We start from the raw sequence: 20,153 nt of genomic DNA, 5'->3' as shown, positions 1-20,153 counted from the left end.
TAGGGAGAGAAGTTCAATTCTAATAAGGAAGACAGAAAATTACTACTGATTCTTGAGTAGATGAGTAGCATGGTAAAAATGATGTTTGTACAAAATAATAGTTCACTATGTGAAAGAAGGATTAAAGAAGGAAGAGAGAAGCTAGAAGCCTTTTAGATAGTCCAGGTGTGAGTTGGTGAGGGTTGGGGTTTTGGAGGAGGGCCCATAACAATGAAATGTTATGAGAAGAAGGAGACAATAGGACTTAATGAATAACTAGATAATAGAGAAGAAAAAGAAGAAAGGAGGAGGAAGAGGAAGAAGGAAGAGAATTAAGATGGAAGAACAAAGATGACAATGATTACATTTTTTAAAGATTTTATTTATTTATTTGAGAGAGAGCAGAGTAAGAGAGAGAGACAGAGAGAGAGAACTCATGCACGAGTAGGGGTGGGGGCAGAGAGAGAGGGACAAGCAGACTCCCCACTGAGCAGGGAGTCAGATGCCAGGCTTGAGCCCAGGACCCCAAGACCATGACCCAAAATAAAGGCAGACATCAAGCCAACTGAACCACCCAGGTGCCCTGACAATGATTACATCTGTAAATCTTTGGTCCAGGAATGATGACAGGGAAGAGAAATCTCTATTCATGGAAGGTTAGTTTTAGGCTCACTGAATCTAAGATAGAGGAGAAAAATCAAAGAAAAATCAGGTCAGCAGTTAGAAGACATAGGGTTTCTCAGGAGCCCATAAAACCCTGCATCATAATCCCTTGGGTGTCTATTAAAATGCAGATTCTAGGGCTCCTCTCCAGACCTACTGAATCACAATCCAGGAATCAGGATTAAATGAGTTGGGGGTGGGGGCAGTCCGAAATGGTAGTGTAGCAAGATTCTGAGCTCATCTCCTTCCATAGATACACCAAATCTACAACTACATATGAAACAATTCCTTCTGAAAAAGAACTGAAAACTAGCTGAACAGCTCCTCCACAACAAATGATAAAAGGACCAATCAAGTGAGGTAGGAGAAAAACCCTAAAACCCTAACCTCTCTGCAGCAAACCACGATAGGAAGAGGTCTCCAAGATACAGAGCTTCTCCTGGAGGAGCAAGAGGTTTGTGTCCATATCACCCTTGGGCCCTGCACCAGAAAGCCAAGCCCCAAGAATCTGGCAGGTCTTGCATTTAAGGTCTTGCATTAAAAGGACTATAGGTAACTGTGATTATTCTTTTAAAGGGCTTGTATCCAGGGTGCCTGGGTGGCTCAGTTAGTTAAGGGTCTGACTCCTGATACCAAGCTCAGGTCTTGATCTCAGGGTTGTGAGTTAAGGCTTAAAAGTGAATGACTGACTGACTGAATGAATGAATGGCTTGTATGCAGTCTTATCCCAGGACTCAGTATAAAAGTAGTAGTTTGAATAGTACCTAACTACATGTGAGGAGATTCCTTTGCTAATCTTAAAGCATTTGCTGGAGGGACAGGAGACAACTGAGACTCTCTAGTAAATGTCATTTTTGTACTCTCTATCCTCCTAGCACAGGCAGGCACATGCAGATGGAGCACCCGTCCCACCGCCTTGCTAAGTCCAGTGGGGTAAGAGGTTTCAGCACTCCCCTGTTCCCTGGCCGGGGCCAGCAAGCAAGAGCAGTCACAGCACTGTCATGCTCCCTTACTAAAGCTGGTGAACAAGGGAGTTACAACACAGCCCTGCTTCCTGGCTAAGGCCAACCTTTGCAAGTGTGCTGGGGCTGGCACTCCCTTGCTGGAGCTGGCAGGTACACACAGACAAGGCACTATCCCACTGCATAACTGAAGCTGCTTGCTCATGCATTCAGGGCATTTTTCCCAGTGCCTTGCTGAAGTCAGTGAGTGTGCTTCACCCCTTACACTCTCCAGTTGCCTCACTAAAGCTGGTAGACACCTGCAATCTACACAGGGGATGCCTCTTAACTTGCCTAGCCCTGATGGCCAAGGGGGCTCATGTTTCTGGGATCCAAAGGACTGTAACAATCGAAAGACGGTTCTTGGCAGACTATTATCTCTGAAGCACTTCAGAGACAGCAGATTAAAAACCTGTCCTCTGAAAAAGGCCTATTTACTTGTCTTAGAGCTTCAGCCTGAGGGACAGGCTTCAGATTTGCCACATATCTAGAAGCTACAGATGAGCTCAGGCATACACTATCCTTGTGTACTTCCTTGGCCTCAGCATGGCTCAATGATACCTCCCAGAAAGGAGCTTATACACTCATCTGGAGTCCTGATTTTTGTAACTGTCAACAGGGACACCTCTAGATCTCCTGGTCTGAAGGCTAGCAGGGTTTAAGATTGTGGCCCCACAGGACTGTATATATTTTTATACTTTAAAAGCTGCTGCTTGAGGGTCTGGCTTCCAGTCGGCCTAAAACTAGGTGCTAAATATGATTCTTCCTTCAGGTCACTGACAAGTCTTGGCCCATTCTCAATAGCGGGGACCTATTCAGAATTAGCTGGGCTACACAGACAGTCACAAAGGTTCAAGAGACAACAAAGTTCTAGGTCAAGGTTGAATGATAAGTTTCACCACCTACACACAAGGCCACCCCTTCAAGACTGGGAGAGGTAGTAGTTTTGCTGAAATACATAGAAACAAACACAGAGAGTCAAGCAAAATGAGGAAACAAAAGAAAATGTTCCAAATTAAAAAAAATTTTAAATAAAACCTCAGGAAAGAACTTAATGAAACAGAGATAGGTAATCTACCTGATAAAGAATTCAAAGTAATGATCATAAAGATTTTTACCTAACTCAGGTGAAGAAAAAGGAACACATGAGAACTTTAAGAAAGAGATAGAAAACATAAGAAACTACCAAAGAGAAGTCCCAGAGCTGAAGAACACAAATAACTGAACTGGAAAATATACTAGAGGGGTCAAAAGCAGACTAGATGAAGAAGAAAAGACCAACAATCTGGAAGACAGGGCAATGGAACTCACCCTAACATAGCAGCAAGAAGAAAAAAAAGGAATTTTAAAAAGTGAAGATAGCTCAAGGGACATACATGACATCAAACAGAATAACATTCACATTTTAGGGGTTCCAGAAAGAAAAGACAGAGAGAAAGGGGCAGAAGATGTACTTGAAGAAATAACGGCTGAAAACTTCCCTGACCTAGAAAAGGAAGCAAACATCCAGGTCCCAGAAGCACAGAGAATTCCAAATAAGATGAACCCAAAGAGAGCCACACCAAGACATGTATAATTAAAACATCAAAAGTTATAGAAAGAATCTTAAAAGCAGCAAGAGAAAAAGAACTTATTACATTAAAAGGGAACCCGCTATAAAATTATTGGCAAATTTTTCAGTAGAAACTTTGCAGGTGAGGAAAAGTGACATGATATATTCAAAGAGCTGAGGGGAAAAACTTCCAACCAAGAATACTTTACCAGGCAAGGCTCATTCAGGATTGAAAGAGAGGGAAAGTTTTTTCCAGACAAGCAAAAGCTAAAGAAGTTCATCACCCCAAAACCAGCCTTACAAGAAATGTTTAAAGGATGTCTTTAAGCTGAAAAGACATGGCACTAATGAATAACAAGAAAGTATAGGAAAGTAAAAATCTCACTGGCAAAGGTACATATGCAGTAAAGATAGTAGCTTAATCACTTATAAAGCCAGAATAAAGGTTAAAAGACAAAAGTAATATTTAGTAATAAAAATTATCTAACACTACAATAATTAGTTAAGGGATACATAGAGTAGACAGATATAAAATATGACATCAAAAACACAAAACGTGGAGCGGTAAGGAAAAATGCAGTTTTGGAATGAATTCAAATTTAAGTGGTCATCAACTTAAAATGTTACATACATAGAATGTTATATGTGAACTTCATGGTAATGATGAAGCAAAAACCTACAACGGGTATAGAAAAGAAATGAGAAAGGAATCTAAATATAATGCTAAAGAAAGTCATCAAACCACAAGGGAAGAGAGTAAGAAAAGAAAGGAAAAAAGAGTAACTATGAAAACAGTTAGAAAACAATTAATAAAATGGCAATTAATACATACCTATCAATAATTACTTTAAATGTTGGGACACCTGGGTGGCCCAGTCAGTTGGGTCGCTGCCTTTGGCTCAGGTCATGATCCCAAGGTCCTAGTATTGAGTCTCGCATCAGGTTCCTTGCTCAGTGGGGAGCCTGCCTCTCTCTCTGCCTCTGCCTGCCACTCTGCCTGCTTGTGCTCGCTCTCTCTCGCTCTCTCTCGCTCTCTCTGACAAATTAATAAATAAATAAAATCTTTTAAAAAATTACTTTAAATGTAAATGGACTAAATGCTCCAACCAAAAGACACAGAGTGGCTGAATGGATAAAAAAATGAGACCCATCTATATGCTGCCTACAAGAGACTCACTTTGGATGTAAAGACACACACAGACAGAAAGTGAAGGGACAGAAAAAGATACTCCATGTAAACAGAAATGAAAGGAAAGCTGGGTAGCTATACTCAAATTAGATAAAATAGACTTTATAACAAAGACTGTTATGAAAGCTAAAGAAGGGCATTACATAATGGTAAAAGAGTCATTCCAACAAGAAGAGAAAACATTTGTAAATATATATACATCCAATATAGGAGCACCAAAATATATAAAGCAAATATTAACAGACCTAAACAAAGAATTGACAACAATACAATAATAGTAGAGGGACTTTAGCATTCCACTTACATCCATGGATAGATTAACCAGACAGAAAACCAATAAGAAAACATTGGCCTTAAAGGACACATTAGATCAGATGGACTTAATATATACGGAACAGTCCATTTAAAAGCGTCAAAATACGCATTCTTCTCAAGTGCACATGCAACATTCTCCAGAATAAATCACATGTTAAACCACCATACAAGACTCAATAAAACCAAGATTAAAATCATATCAAGCATCTTTTCCAACCACACTGGTTGAAACTTGAAATCAATTATAAAAAGAAACCTGAAAAGAATCACAAATACGTGGAGATTAAACAACACGCCATTGAAGAATTATTGAGTCAATGAAAAATCAAAAAGAGAAATAAAAAAAATCAAAAGAGAAATAAAAAAATACCTAGAAACAAATGAAAATGAAAATACCATACCAAAATTTATGGGATGTAACAAAAGCAGTTCTTAAGAGGAAAGTGCATAGTGATACAGGCCTGGGTCAAAAAAAAAAGAAAAAAGAAAAATCTCAAATGAATAACCAAACTCTACACCTAAAGGAAAGGGAAAAATGAAGCCCATGGGTAGGAGAAGGAAGGAAATAATAAAGACCAGAACAGAAATAATGAAATAAAGATTAAAAAGTCAATAGAAGCGATCAATGAAACTAACAGCTAGTTCTTTGAAAAGATAAACAAAATTGACAAACCTTTAGACTTACCAAGAAAAAAAGAGAGAAGGCTCAAATAAAATCAGATATAAAAGAGAAGTTACAAGTGACACCACAGAAATACAAAGGATCATAAGAGACTATTATGAACAGCTATATGTCAACAAATTGGACAACCTAGAAGAAATACATACATTCTTAGAATTGCATAATCTTCCAACACTGAATCAGGAAGAAACAGAAAATCTGAACAGACCAATTACTAGTAAGGAGATTGAGTCAGTAATCAAAAACCTCCCAACAAACAAAAGTACAGGACCAGACAGCTCACTGGTGAATTCAACCAAAGCAATCTTGAGAGAAAAGAACAAATCCAGAGGCATCATGCTCCCTCATTTCAAACTGTATTACACAGCTATAATAATCAGAACAGTATGATATTGGCATAAAAGTAGACATACAGATCAATAAAACAGAATAGAAAACCCAGAAATGTCTTACAACAAAGGAGGCATATATGATCAATTAATTTACAACAAAGGAGGCAAGAATGTAGAGTGGGGAAATGACAGTCTCTTCAATAATTTATGTTGGGAAAACAGGACAGTTACACACAAAAGAATGAAACTAGACCACTGTCTTACCCCATACACAAAATTTAACTCAAATGGATTAAAGTTTGGAGTGTAAGACCTGAAATCATAAAACCCTTAGAAGAAAACATAGGCAATAAGCAATTTGACATCAGTTCTTAGAGATGAATTTTTGGATCTGACTCCAAAAGCAAAGGCAACAAAAGCAAAAATAAACAAATGTGACTACATCAAACTAAAAAGCTTCTGCACAGCAAAGGAAACCATCAACAAAATGAAAAGATGACCTACTGAATGAGAGACAATACTTGCAAATCATATATCCAATAAGGGGTTAATATCCAAAATGTATAAAGAACTCACAAATATAACAGCAAAAAAACAATCCATTTTAAAAATGGGCAGAGGATCTGAATAGACATTTTTCCAAAGAAGACATACAGATAGCCAGAAGGCACATGAAAATTGTTCAACATCACTCATTATTATCATTAACTTCCCCAAAGTGAAACAGATCTTATTTCTCTCGTCTTCACCATGATTTAACAAATACAACCCAAATATATCCAACTTCTGGATTTTAGAAAATGATTAGGAAATATTTAAACAGGTGCCTAGTATTCTAAGCTTTAGCGGGGGTGGGGAGGTGATTGGCCCCAAGTGTGATTTCCCCCCAGTTACATTGTTTCCTTTCCAGTATTTTCTTATTGTTTTGTTTTGTTTTGTTTTTAAAGGAGATGGGAGTTTATTAAATACATTGCAAGAGAGCAGCAGGTGGGAGAGCAGAGGAGAGATTGCTTCCTCCTTTCCAGTATTTTGAAATGGTCCTAGTCTCCAAGATAACAGGCAATAGATATTGGGTTGTATTTCTCCCAGTTTAAGAGTTGTAGGCAGGTGCTCTTCAGAATGAGTGAAGGCCTCTGAGGCAACAAATACCCAAATGCTCTTCTTGAATTAAGGACTAGAAACGTACAATCACTGCAAACCTTACAGTTGGAAAAGCTTCTCATGGTGACTACAGCAATTTACACATTGCAGAGCTTTGCAATACACAGGACACTTTCCTGAGCATTTCTCACAGATCCTTCTGTCAATCCACAGAAGCAAGCAGGACAGACACTACTATTACCTGCATCACAGAGGGTGTGGATTGTCCAAGGGATGGAGCTGGGATTTCAACTCTGACCATCAGACCCAGGCATCTTTCCATGACACCTCAAACATACAAGTAATTAAAAAGATATTTTTCCCCTCCTTAGAAATAAATCTGCAAAGAAAATTTGATTGATAAATGTTTTGCTTGTAGTTTACATTGTCAAATATTACAATGAGGTAGCCTCGGTTCTTCTGGTGGAATTGAAACTTAAATTTCCTGGGAAAATGAAAGCCTTTAGCCTTTATGAATAAACAGAATTGGTTGCGGGAACAAAACCACAGTGTGGATAAGGGCATGTGAAATAGAAATGCTTCATGTAGCTGGCCTCCTGGTATCAGTAGCAAACTCCTACTCACCTTATAATCCAGGGATATAAAAACCATTCCCAGAAGCAGCGAGGCTGGCCCAAATAGTCCATCACATAGGAGGGCCTAAAAAGCCTCCTGATAGGGCAAAGGCTCCTAATAGGAGGCCAGGGTCTGGTGTCTGTCCCTCAGATTCATTATTCTGGGACCATTTAGGACTAAATGCTAGCCAAAAGTGGACAAGATTCAAAGAGAGAGTTAAAGCAAAGAGTTATCTCACTAACAGATTCCTGAGACCCTGAGAACCCAAGGCAATAGTGCTTGTGGCACTAGTTGGGCTAAAGGACAGCATAAGAACACAGTGGGGTGTAGAAGTTATTTCTGAAATAGCCACTGTGTGAGCAGAGGCCATCTTAGCATGGAGCAAAGGGAGCAGAGTCAGGAAATATTGTGTTCTTACAGTTGTTGCAGCTTTTTAATATATTAATTCATTCAGAAAGTATTTATTGAGATCACATGTTATGACAGGTAGTTGGGAACAGCAGTGAACAAAACAGATGAAGTCTTACTCTTTAGAAGTTTTATCCTAGTGGGAGAAGATAGAAAACAAATAAATTGTGTGGTGGAGACAGTTGCTATGGGAAAAGTCAAAGCAGGACAAAGGGATGTGGCTTTAGAGAAACACAAGTTGTCTTTTTATTTTAAATGTTTTTATAAATCATCAAAGGTCTATTTGATTCATTTTAGTAGTTGCAATAGTAGAGGAACACTTCATAATGATAACGGGACCAATTCCTCAAGAAGACATAACAGTCCTGAATGTATACGTTTCTAACAACAGAGTTTTACAATACATGAAGCAAAACCTGTTGGAACTTCAAGGCCAAATAAAGAACTCCACAATTACAGCTGGAGATTTCATCAGTCCTCTCTCAATAAATTATGGAAGAAGTACAAAGAGTCAGGAAGGATATACATGATTTGAACATTACCAACTAACTTAACCTATTAACCTATTAACACTCCAGCCAGCAACGCCACATTCGTTTTCTATGCACATGAAACACTCACTAGGGCTATAAAACAAGTCTTAATAAATTTAAAATAATTGAAATCATACCACAAGAGAATTAGAAAAAGAGCACAGATACTAGAAAATCCAAATATTTGGAAACTAAAAATAAACATCTAAATAATTCATGTGACCAAAAAGTAAAAGGGAAAGTAAATACTCTAAACTATATTTGAAAATATGTGTTTATATTAAATAGCACATTAAAGTTTCTGAGACACAGCTAAAGCAGCTAAAATTGCCTAGAGACAAATTTATGGCTTTAAAAGCTTCTATTGGAAAAGAAGAAAAGTCTAAAATTAATAATCTAAGTTTCCACTAAAAGAAACTAGGGAAAGAAGAGCAAATTAAACCTAAAGTAAACAGAAAGAAGGAAGTAATAAGGAGCAAAAATCAATGACATGGAAATGAACAAGTAATAGGGAAAAAATGAAACCAAAAACTGTGGGTTTTTTTGTAAAATAACAATAAAATCGATAACATTTTAACCAGACAGATCAAGAAAATAAGACAGAAAACACAAATATCAACGTCAGGAATGAAAGAGGAGATTTCATTACAGAGACCAGAGAGATTAAAAGAAAAATAAGGTAATATTATAAACACTTTATATAGCTCCTTTAGGACAAAACTAGTATTTTTCTTGGAAAAATACAAGCACATACACAGTTATATTTCTCTGAAACATTTCCTTCTCAGTGTAGTCTCCACCATTTGTAATAATTTTAACTTTCAACCAAAGTAGTTCCACTTTGCAGAGAAAACTGAGAGTATGGTAAATAATGTGAATTGTCACACCCCAGTATTTTATCAGACTACCAGAGTTCATGAATTCCTGTAATACTACTTTCTACAATTGCTAATATCCCCTACACAACTTCTCAATGTGGCAAAAATGAACATGTTCATGAATATGACCCAAAGACATCATCTTTCTATTGTATATAGAAATAAGAAGTAAAGGTATAGAAAATTTTTTTAAAGATTGTATTATTTATTTGAGAGAGAAAGAGAGAGAGAGCATGAGAGTGGGGAGGGTCAGAGGGAGTAACAGCTCCCGCACTGAGGAAGGAGCCCATACAGGTTGATTCTGGGATTCTGGGACTCTGGGATCATGACCTGAGCCAAAGGCAGACACTTAAGCACTGAGCCACTCAGACACCCCAAAGATATATAAATTTAAAATTATGGTTAATAATTAATACCTTAGTACTAAATCTTATTTAGAAATGATGTAGGTATCCAGTGATTTTTCCATTAATTAACCCAATTTAGTAGTAATCCAAGATTTTAAGTTACTTAGATCATAGAAATCTATCTTCAGGTTGACACACTACAAAACATAAAAACTAATGAAATAAAGCTCATGAGAATAAGGATCAGTTTGGTCAAACAGAAATTTACATTTTTCATAAGCAAGCATTAGGTAAAAGTAATGCTATCTTATTTGATCAGTAAACCTGTATATGTTTAGAAAAACATACTCAAGTATAATAAAAATGTATACTTGTATTATAATACTGATAATTCACAAAAAGACATAGTTTTTATTAAATCAAATTATTAAACTAGTTTGCCAAACATTTACCTAAATTATGCAAACTTAAATTCTTAAAATGTTTCTGAGCTGGTTTCTTTTCAAATACTTTTTAGATTTAGCACTTTTTAAGTTCCATTTCCTTATTTCCAGAGAATTATAGAAATATATTTACATAAGCACTTATCTGGTAAGCCAATCAGAACAGGGCTCCTTTAATTTAGGAGATTTTATAATCTAATTTATTAATACCACCTAGGTTTAGGAAAACATTACACATCCATACAATCAGGGAAAGACCTTTCTGAATTACAGATATGTCATTCACAAAGAGAGGGTTTATAGCTTTAATTCCAAAATTCCAGTTATTAGTCAAAAGTAAACAGAGAAGCACAAAAAATTTACTTTTTCAGATTATCAGAGAGCTCTTTTCCTTCCTGGTGGAACACAACATTCTTAATTGATTTGAGCCCAAACAGATGAATAGGAAAACAAAACTAACAAACTAGTTTCTCTGTTGTCTCTCATGAACAGAGACTAGATCTCAACAAATCCTTTATCCGTACAGAGAGCTCACCAAACAGTCAGACTGTAACACTAAATTCCCAATCACTGCTACCAACAATGGGCCATGACTTACTGCTGTAAGCAAAGCAAAGCAAAGACAAACCAAAAAATTAATAGAGAACAATATTAAAATTGGAAGAGAGACTCGGCAAAGTTCTACTGTCATTTTGAGAGCCCCAAAACAGATGTAGCTCAGTTTTTAAGTAGCCTACAAGCTGTACTTACATGGTAAAAAGTATATCTGGTTTTGTTAGGGGAATCCATTGGGCATCTCAGTAGAAGACATACAAACTGTTAAAAGACCATTTAAAAATATTTTATATATATATATCACATACATTGATTTAAAATAGATCAAAATAACAAATAGCAATATCCCACAAGACCGAATTTCACAGCACGATCTACTATAGACATCTTCCCAAAGTGCATAATGTGGATGGTGGGTTTTCTAATCCTGCCATTTAAAGGAATGTTCTACATTTGAGTTTTAATGATTTGAAATGTGTTACAGCTTATCTTTGTAACTGTGTGTAAGACCAGCCAATTGAACCACTTGGTCTATTCAGACACAAGAATACTGAAAATGACATGGGGTGCCTGGGTGGCTCAGTGGGTTAAAGCCTCTGCCTTTGGCTTGGGTCATGGTCCCAGGGTCCTCGGATCAAGCCCCGCATTGGGCTCTCTGCTCCGCGGAGAGCCTGCCTCCCGCTCTCTCTGTGCCTACCTCTCTTCCTACTTGCGATTTCTGTCTGTCAAATAAATAAATAAAGTCTTAAAAAAAAAAAAAAAAGAATACTGAAAATGACAGAATTCAAAGAGGAACCAAGGAAGCATGATTCAGATGACGCTCTAGACCCCCCTCACCACGGTGTGGTGAAGAGCTTGCCAGAAGCCCCTTTTTCAGTCCTTATGAAGAGTTTAACTTTAAAACAAAGAGAGTGCCCATACTTGGCAGGGATCCTGCATGCATTATGTTACACGCCTACAGTATTTAGAGGCTGGTTCTTGAAATACCTGGAGCACAGAACTGCATCCAGAAATTATAGCAGGGAGGAAAAGACAATATTTTTTTTTCTTTTCAAAGATTTTATTTATTTATTTGACAGAGAGAGATCACAAGTAGGCAGAGAGGCAGGCAGAGAGAGAGAGGGAAGCAGGCTCCCTGCTGAGCAGAGAGCCCCGATGCGGGGCTAGATCCCAGGACCCCTGGGGAACATGACCTGAGCCAAACGCAGAGGCTTAACCCACTGAGCCACCCATGTGTCCCAATAATATTTTTTAAATGAAGGTAAAAATCATGCCTTTCATACAGATATAAAATGAAGATGGATTAAAGGTTTTATTGACTATATTAATCAGTGAAGGTACATGTTGTAACCACCTCCAAGGAGAAAATTAAAAATCACAAATCTATATGAAGTAAAGGAATGTTGAAATGAATGTGTAAATGGTAGCAAAACTGACTTCTTCCATAGTGATAGAAAGAAGCCAACTGAGCTTTACTGGTCAGGACAAATTACACATATCTATAAACAAGAATTATTTTGCACTGCCATCAGTTATGTACAATTTACAGAGTTTCCACAAAATTGGTATCAGAAAACCCTAGAGGGTATTCTCTGGAATCTTGACAATGGAGTTGTCCATCTGGGCACAAGTTTTTCCCATACAAGGGATACCTCTCCCAGAAGACAGGAAATAGAAAAGCATGTGTACCTAAGTAAATTTGTAGTAAGGACAAGAAATTAAGGAAACTCATCCCTGGTAGTCTCTTTTGGTCTTCCCCCACCTCCCCTCAGTGAAAAAGAACATGAGGTTATCTACTACAAATTAAAGGAACTGGTTGCTGTGAAGTGCATGCATAGAATATCAATGCATAAAAATATCTCACATTAGCCTTACCACAGTGACTTTCTCATTTCATTTAAAGAAGCATGTAAAACACAGATAAGTCATCTGGGAGATACGATGGATCATCCTTTTAATGCCTGGCACAGGCATTAAAATACTGTATGAAGTTAGGTCTAGTAATCTAACACTAGGCAAGTTTGGGAAACAGGGCTCTAGCATATTTTACTTTAGGGTTCACTAGCAGACCCCTGAAGAAGTAAAACCCAGGACTGGTGAGTTTTGAAAGATCCTTGGCATTCTTTCTAGGTGAGACATTTAGGAGAAGTACTGAGAAGTACTGGGCACTCAATGAGTGCAACATGAGGGAAGGAGGAAGAGCCGTAAAAGGAAAGGAATAGAATATAGTATAGTACATACTATATAGTATAATATAACATAGTATAGTAAGGAAGGGGCCCGTTGGGGAACTCACACAAGCTTCACCTGGTGGACAGTGTGTCCAGTGGAAAAGAAAGGAGACAAGAGCAAGAAAGAATGGTATTGATGAGCCTGAAGCAGATCTGTGAAAGCCAAGAGCTACAGTAGAGAAGGACAAGAGAAACAAAGTACAATTAAATTAGACCCTTCAGGGGAGGGCTCTGGCGCTGGTATTTAGTAAGTTCTTGTGGTGATTACAACCTGCAGCCTAAGTTGATAACCTTTGTTCCCCAGCTGGAGTTCACCAGATAAAACACGTCATTGATGCCATGGTTCTAAGTAATTTATCTGTTCCCTACTCAAGAGACTGTGAAGATTTTGGTTGGATTTCTTCTTTTTGATGAGAGCAAAATTCCTGAGGAGAAAATGACTTGTGGTTTTCGCCTGTTTCAATTGTGTCATATCACTGAATGTTCTCTTTCTGTGAAGAAAAAGAAAAAGAACAGGTAAACTTTCCATTTACCAGTGTGTACTACTGTTGCAGTCAAATGAGAATTCAAAAATGTGCTTGTAAAAATAGCAGGTTTAAAGTCTTTATTCTTTGTAACCTAATACTACTACTATGAGTGATACAGTGGAAAGAGCAATGGGTTTGGCCTCAGAAGCTGACAAAGCCACTGACAGTATTGCCCAGAGAAATCACGACACACTTATCTCAGCCTCAGTTTCCTTCTCTGAAAAATGAGATACTACATCTCTTTGAATCTAAAATGCCACTGATTCCAAGATAACCATAGTGTTATATACCACTAAAGGACAGATAGTTTTATTCCATTGCTAATGTAAATAGTTGGAATTATTATGACATTTTTGGTAATAAAGTCCAAATGTTCCAGAATATAAAAATAAAACTCATTTGTCTTATTAAAAAATATGATGAGCTGAGAAAAATCTTTAATTTTTCTCAACAAATAAGTAAATATTTTATTATAGTCTAATGCATCTCTCCAAAAAAGGAGACCCGATGTGATTTTTTTTTTTTTAAGGTTTATTTATTTTAGATAGAGCAAGAGCATGAACAGGAGGGGCACAGGGAGAGGGAGAATCTCAAGCAGACTCCCCGCTGAGTACAGAGCCCAACACAGGGCTGACTCTCAGGATCCTGATATCAGGACCTGAGCTAAAACCGTCAGAGGCTTAACCGACTGTGCCGCCCACGGTGATACTTTAATTAGTTTTTATAAAGTACAAACTTTTAAATCAGTCTCTCCTAAAGTCAACTTGTTAACCATGCCTACTGAGAGTTTTTCTTCTTAAGAGTCAAATCTTAACTCAAGACACAAAAGATTAGCTAAATAAAAGATTATCCAAATAAAAAACCACCTCCCTTTTAATTTTTCTGTAAGAATTCCAAAGATATGATGAAGAACACTATCTCCCCCTAAGAAAGGCGCTGGATATTTACATATGCCTAACCAGTGATAAGAGCAAGAATTGTTTCTGTCAAAATTTAAATACAGGATTTTAAGGATTTTTTAGCTTAGTAGAAGCCAGTAGTATTAATGTTGTCAATTTGTCTTGTGAAGACATGAGAGTAATTATAAATGCATAGGTGAACTGGATAACTGTATTCAGTTAGTGAGGTATGCAATGTAGATGGAAGGAGGTACAGGGGAAGAAGAAACAGGAGTAACAAGGCTGTAGGGGAACACAAGAGTTTGGGGGAAAGGACAGGGTACCAGAAACAAGAACAGAGTAAGTAAATCTAAGACGTTAAATGTTAATGTCTCTAACACACTGTCCTACTGAATGAGGCTTTCAATAAAGGGAGAGCCTGACAGAAAGCAACATCCAGAAAATATCCAGGAAAAGAAAACACACACACACGGGCACACACACACACACACACACACACACACACACACAATCAGTCTACCTTCAAACAGGGATTAGGCTGGGTAGAGCTATTTTTCTTACACAACTGATTCTACACAAGAAAGTGTAGCTGAAGGAGAGCAGACTGTGAGGGAGGTGGGACCTAGACACCTAGCACTCAGGACCAACATTAAATGGCTCTGCAAGAACCTTTCAGCAGTCAGGAAACAAAAACACAACTTCAGTCTGGCCAAAAAGCAATTTGTTAGTGCACTTTAAATTATGCAAAGGCTAGGATGATCCGAAGACTCAAAAACCATCCACCTCTTCAGTCATTCCTTTTCCCGGTCTTATTCTCTCAATTTTCTTCCTAGGAAAGAAGGAATACCGGGGACCTTGGGACCTTGGGACCTTGGGACACCAGGGGCCCTGGGTTTAGGTCCTTACAGCCTAGGAGCCAAGGATGAAAAACGCACAAACGAGCCGCCAGACCCTCCGCCCAGACAATGTTCGTCACGTTCATTGAAAGATTTCTGGGACGCTGTAATGGAAGGTCGGGCGGATGACCTCCCCTGAACCCACTGGTTCAGCCAGATATGACACGCCTTAAGCCGAGAGGCAATAGGAAGTTAACACAACCTACCAATGAAGTCCGCATGGCAAAAATATGGAACCAGGATCTAACTAGGCCTTTACAGGTACTTAAATTTTCAAGAAACATGGAGGAAAGAGACACGAGTTAAACAACATCATCGGTAAGAAGTGAGCCAGAAGCAAGAATTGTTACGGTCCACGGGGTAAATATCCGGTTCCGCCAATGAGTCCATGGCATGAGGAGAAATGGGAGTTATTAAGAGGATAATAGAGAGCTAGCGGTAGAGCGACCAAATACAGTGTGGGACGGGGTCTCCTGTGGGTCCATATGACAAACCAACAATAAAATGTATCTTCGAAACAATCAGAAATTTGAACGGAAAGTGAATATTAGGTGATACTAAGGAATTACCTTTTCAAGGTGTGAAAATGGCAGGTAATTACTTTACTATTATTTTTTTTGAAGTACTCCTCGGGATAGTTTAAATGGAAAATGCTCTAAAAGCGCGGCACCGCCCGTCTGTGCCCTCTTCGCACCACGGCGGCCTCACGACCCACTCGCCCCTCGCTCGCTCGGCCCTCGAGGTGTCCCGGGAACTGACGCTTCCGCCGGGCTCCAGCTCCCTGCATACACCACGCTACCGCCACAGGACCCACAGTCCCAGGCCTGGGTCCAGCGAACAGCCTCTTACCCAAGGTGCTCCGGGCGCGGCGCTCATTTGCATGTCCCACCCGACAGGAAAACGGCAGGTCAGTCGCGGCCTAGCCCGCGTAGCACCAAATTTGCGAGCCTCGTGAGTGGCACCGTGCCACCGCAGTTCCCCAAACGTTCCGTGGTTCCCAAAGAAACCCACACTTTGGTCACCCTAACTAAGAGAGGTGAGAAGCTTTCCGGACCTTATATAGGTGGTGGGCGAAAGACGGTAGCGTGCTCGCTTCGGCAGCACATATACTAAAATTGGAACGATACAGAGAAGATTAGCATGGCCCCTGCGCAAGGATGACACGCAAATTCGTGAAGCGTTCCATATTTTATGCGGTTTCCCAGTGAACTGCCGCTCTGCGGAGTAAGCACCAAAAATTGGTTTTGGGAAAGTTCCGAAGGGCTGTTATGACTTCAATTAAGCTATTTCCGATAGTAGCCACTAGGACCGCAGCAGACCTGCGAGGTTCTCCTGGTCTTCCAAGGAAATCCTCTTTCGTTGGAGATGAGACTTGACCTCGACTGGCCCCTGGCATCTTCATGGCCTCCCCTCAGGTTACTATTAAGTTACCTAGGCAACTGGTATCTGAACCCGGACGCGTGTTCTCATTGGTTAAAATCTGTTTTGGGACTGGGCAATTAACTTTCCTTAGTCAAATTTTCCGTCACAGAATCCGTCTGATTTAGGCAAACCAGCATTTCTGAGTGCTCCTTAGATGCCAGGTGAAAACAGGCATACAAAAGCGTTCTCGGCAAGCTTCGTGAAAGCAGATGGGCTTGCCGCGTCTAGCCAGTTGGCTGAGTGCTGGAGCTCTAGGATCCTCAGGCCGCCGCCGACACTGATTTCAGCCGGTATAACCGCTACTCCTTAGTAAAAGTCCCGGCTTTGACGCAGCTCGCAATGACACAGAGCGTTTACACAGTCTAAAACGACTATGGATTGTCACATGGTAGGCGCAAGAAATGTGCACTGATGTTGCTAACTTCCTTTAGCAAGGGATTCATTAATTTAGCAATAATTTAGCAATTTAATAGTTTAGAAGTGATTTTTTAAGAATTCATGGACCAATTCCTGTGCTAGTGTTCTACTCCCCAACAGAGTCAATATTCTTGGCGCCTCTGGAGTTTGTGGTGTTGAGAGAGAGAAGAACAAATATTGTGTCGATTTCAGAATTATTAAACTCTATAAGGAATCACAGGTCGACATTTTCTCATTTCCGAAATATGTAGAAATGACACATAAATTTCCGGGTGCAACTCAACTTCGTTCACAAGCCACCGAGTGCTCTACAGAAACATTTTTCTATTAAGATATCACAATTTCACTATTTTTTTTTTTTTTTTCACTTTGACCGATACCGTTTCCTCCGCGGAGTTACTCCGCGAAGAGCGGCAGTTCACTGGGAAACCGCATAAAATATGGAACGCTTCACGAATTTGCGTGTCATCCTTGCGCAGGGGCCATGCTAATCTTCTCTGTATCGTTCCAATTTTAGTATATGTGCTGCCGAAGCGAGCACGCTACCGTCTTTCGCCCACCACCTATATAAGGTCCGGAAAGCTTCTCACCTCTCTTAGTTAGGGTGACCAAAGTGTGGGTTTCTTTGGGAACCACGGAACGTTTGGGGAACTGCGGTGGCACGGTGCCACTCACGAGGCTCGCAAATTTGGTGCTACGCGGGCTAGGCCGCGACTGACCTGCCGTTTTCCTGTCGGGTGGGACATGCAAATGAGCGCCGCGCCCGGAGCACCTTGGGTAAGAGGCTGTTCGCGGGACCCAGGCCTGAGATTGTGGGTCCTGTGGCCGTCGCGCGAGGCCCGCGGAGCATGCCGGGAGTGGGGAGCACGGGGAGCACGGGGAGCACCTCGAGGGCCGGGCGAGCGAGGGACAAGGGGGTCGTGAGGCCGCCGTGGTGCGAAGAGGGCACGGACTGGCGCGACTGAGGTCTCTCTGAGGGCTTGTGAATCGGCTGACATACTGAGCCACCTGGGCGCGAGGTCGAACACGGGTACTCCCAGCAAAGTATGTAGGTAACGTCACCGATATTTCACCCGTGACATAGTGGCCTTATGCCAGTCCCAGAGGACTTTGCTGAAATAAGCTCAGCGACTAGCCCTACGGGAGATGCCTGCCAACAATCTGATCACTCCCTTCGAAACACGGAACACGGAACACCACACTTCAGGTTCCCAGGGCTCAGGGAGCATCTGCACGTGTCCATGGCCTCTTGAGTCCATTCTGCGCAGGCGCCACAGGGAACCGGGAAAGGCGTGCAGGGGAGCCCGGATGGGTGGCCACGCCCTTCACAGGTGTTTTCCTCCTAAGTCATCTTGGAGCAGGCCTCCAACCCACTGGAACACTGAAGAACGCGGTTAAGCGCGCCTGTCTGACCTGAAAGGTAGATTCGAGGAATTACACTAGGAGAGTTGAATCAGAGAGTCATTCTTGTACTTCCTTTTACTTTGCCGCACCCTAACCCTATCTCTGTTAGGACACAAACATTCAGGACAGACCTACTTGCAGGAATGCCAGAATGTTAGTATTAAATATTTTGATTTTAACGACTGCAGAAACCATACTGCTCAAGTCACGGCCTTGTGTATTGTGAAATGACGGCTAAAGGTGAAAGCCTCTGGTATTGAAGTGGTTACAGTACTCCATATAATGAAGTAAAACGAAGGGCATAAGTTTGCCAGCGTTGTGTTAAAATGGTATCCTTAATAAGGAATATGGCATATTCATATATAAAAAGTGGTGTTTTGCTTTTTTTCTCCTGCCTGTGGTCGTCCTACCCTTTTTTCCAAAAATATGACACAATATTTTGAAGTAGAAACCTGAGAAAGATCAGTAATATTGAGAAGTTTTTAAATTGGTATCCAATTTTATGTTGTACTAAAAGAAAGTAGTGTGAAACCATATGAACATTTCTGGTATTGCTGAGACAAAAATAGAGAAGGAACAGCCTACAGAGATTATTGGTAAACCTTTGTCTCCCTTTGTTTATTATTATAATCCTTTTCTTTCATAGCTCTTGAAAAGTAATAAAAACACTATGTTCTTCTCTCCCTCAAAAAAAAAATTAGGGAAAAAGGATATGCTGTTGAGTTAAATTGCCTGATTACAAATAAAATATGCCTTTATATATTTCTTCTAATGGCTTGTCTTTCTAATAAGCTAGTTCTGATTTCAGAGCTATTAAAAATAGTAAATTGATGTTCAATTGTATGATTTGAAGAAATATATCAAAACCCTTTCATGTTCTTGCTCTCTTTAGAAACCTTATAACCAGTTTATTAACGGTTACATGGTTACAGGAATCTATAGTTGCAAGGATGGTCAGAGTTCTAGGGTCATGAACTTAAGGTCTCTACCAGTTGTAAGCTCCTTCAGTCAGGCTAAACTGCAGGATGACCACATTTAAACACTTTATATTCTAGGCGGAAAAAAAAGAATGTTGACATATACAGAACAAAAAGTTGAATCTTGGCAAGAAATCAAATCTTTTGGGGGAAAAAAATCTTTATAATGGCTTTAAATTACCAAGTGTTATGCCACTACTGAACAATCTGCTGTTAAAGAGCCAGAACAGAATTTCTCAGGCGATTAATGTTTGACCCCATTTAAAGCAACAAATACTCTCTAAACCCCTAGTATTGCTGAAATTCTATTTTGTTGTTGTTGTTTAAATATGTGTAAACATACTGGGTCTAAACTCCTTATTCTTATAGCTGTTATAAACTCTAAAACCAAAGCAGATTTACAAACCAACTATAAAACTACAAATTAGTGCAAGTCAAATTAACATTAATTTATTGCAGTAGATGATGTGTTTGTCTGAAACTAAATCACCATCGTTGGGTTTGATAGGGGAAAGATGTAGCCTCCGTTCAGTTCTATACTTGGTCTGTTTCTGTGTGGTGACAACTGCAGAGAATACTAATTCACCTAAGTATGTTCTGAAAAAAAACAACCTTTGTTTACAACCAAATTATACAGAAACTGGAACATATATTTTTTCCCTTATTTTAACATCTGTGAAATAAGGACACAGTATACAGTAGTTGGGTGCTGACAGTCTTTAAAATAAGGTAGTTCAAGAAAATCAGGCCTCATACTTACTACCCTGCTAGTGAGAAATCCTTGAAT

Source organism: Martes martes, assembly GCF_963455335.1.
Source record: "Martes martes genome assembly, chromosome: 7".
Lineage (NCBI taxonomy): Eukaryota > Metazoa > Chordata > Mammalia > Carnivora > Mustelidae > Martes > Martes martes.
This window is presented reverse-complemented; position numbering follows the sequence as displayed.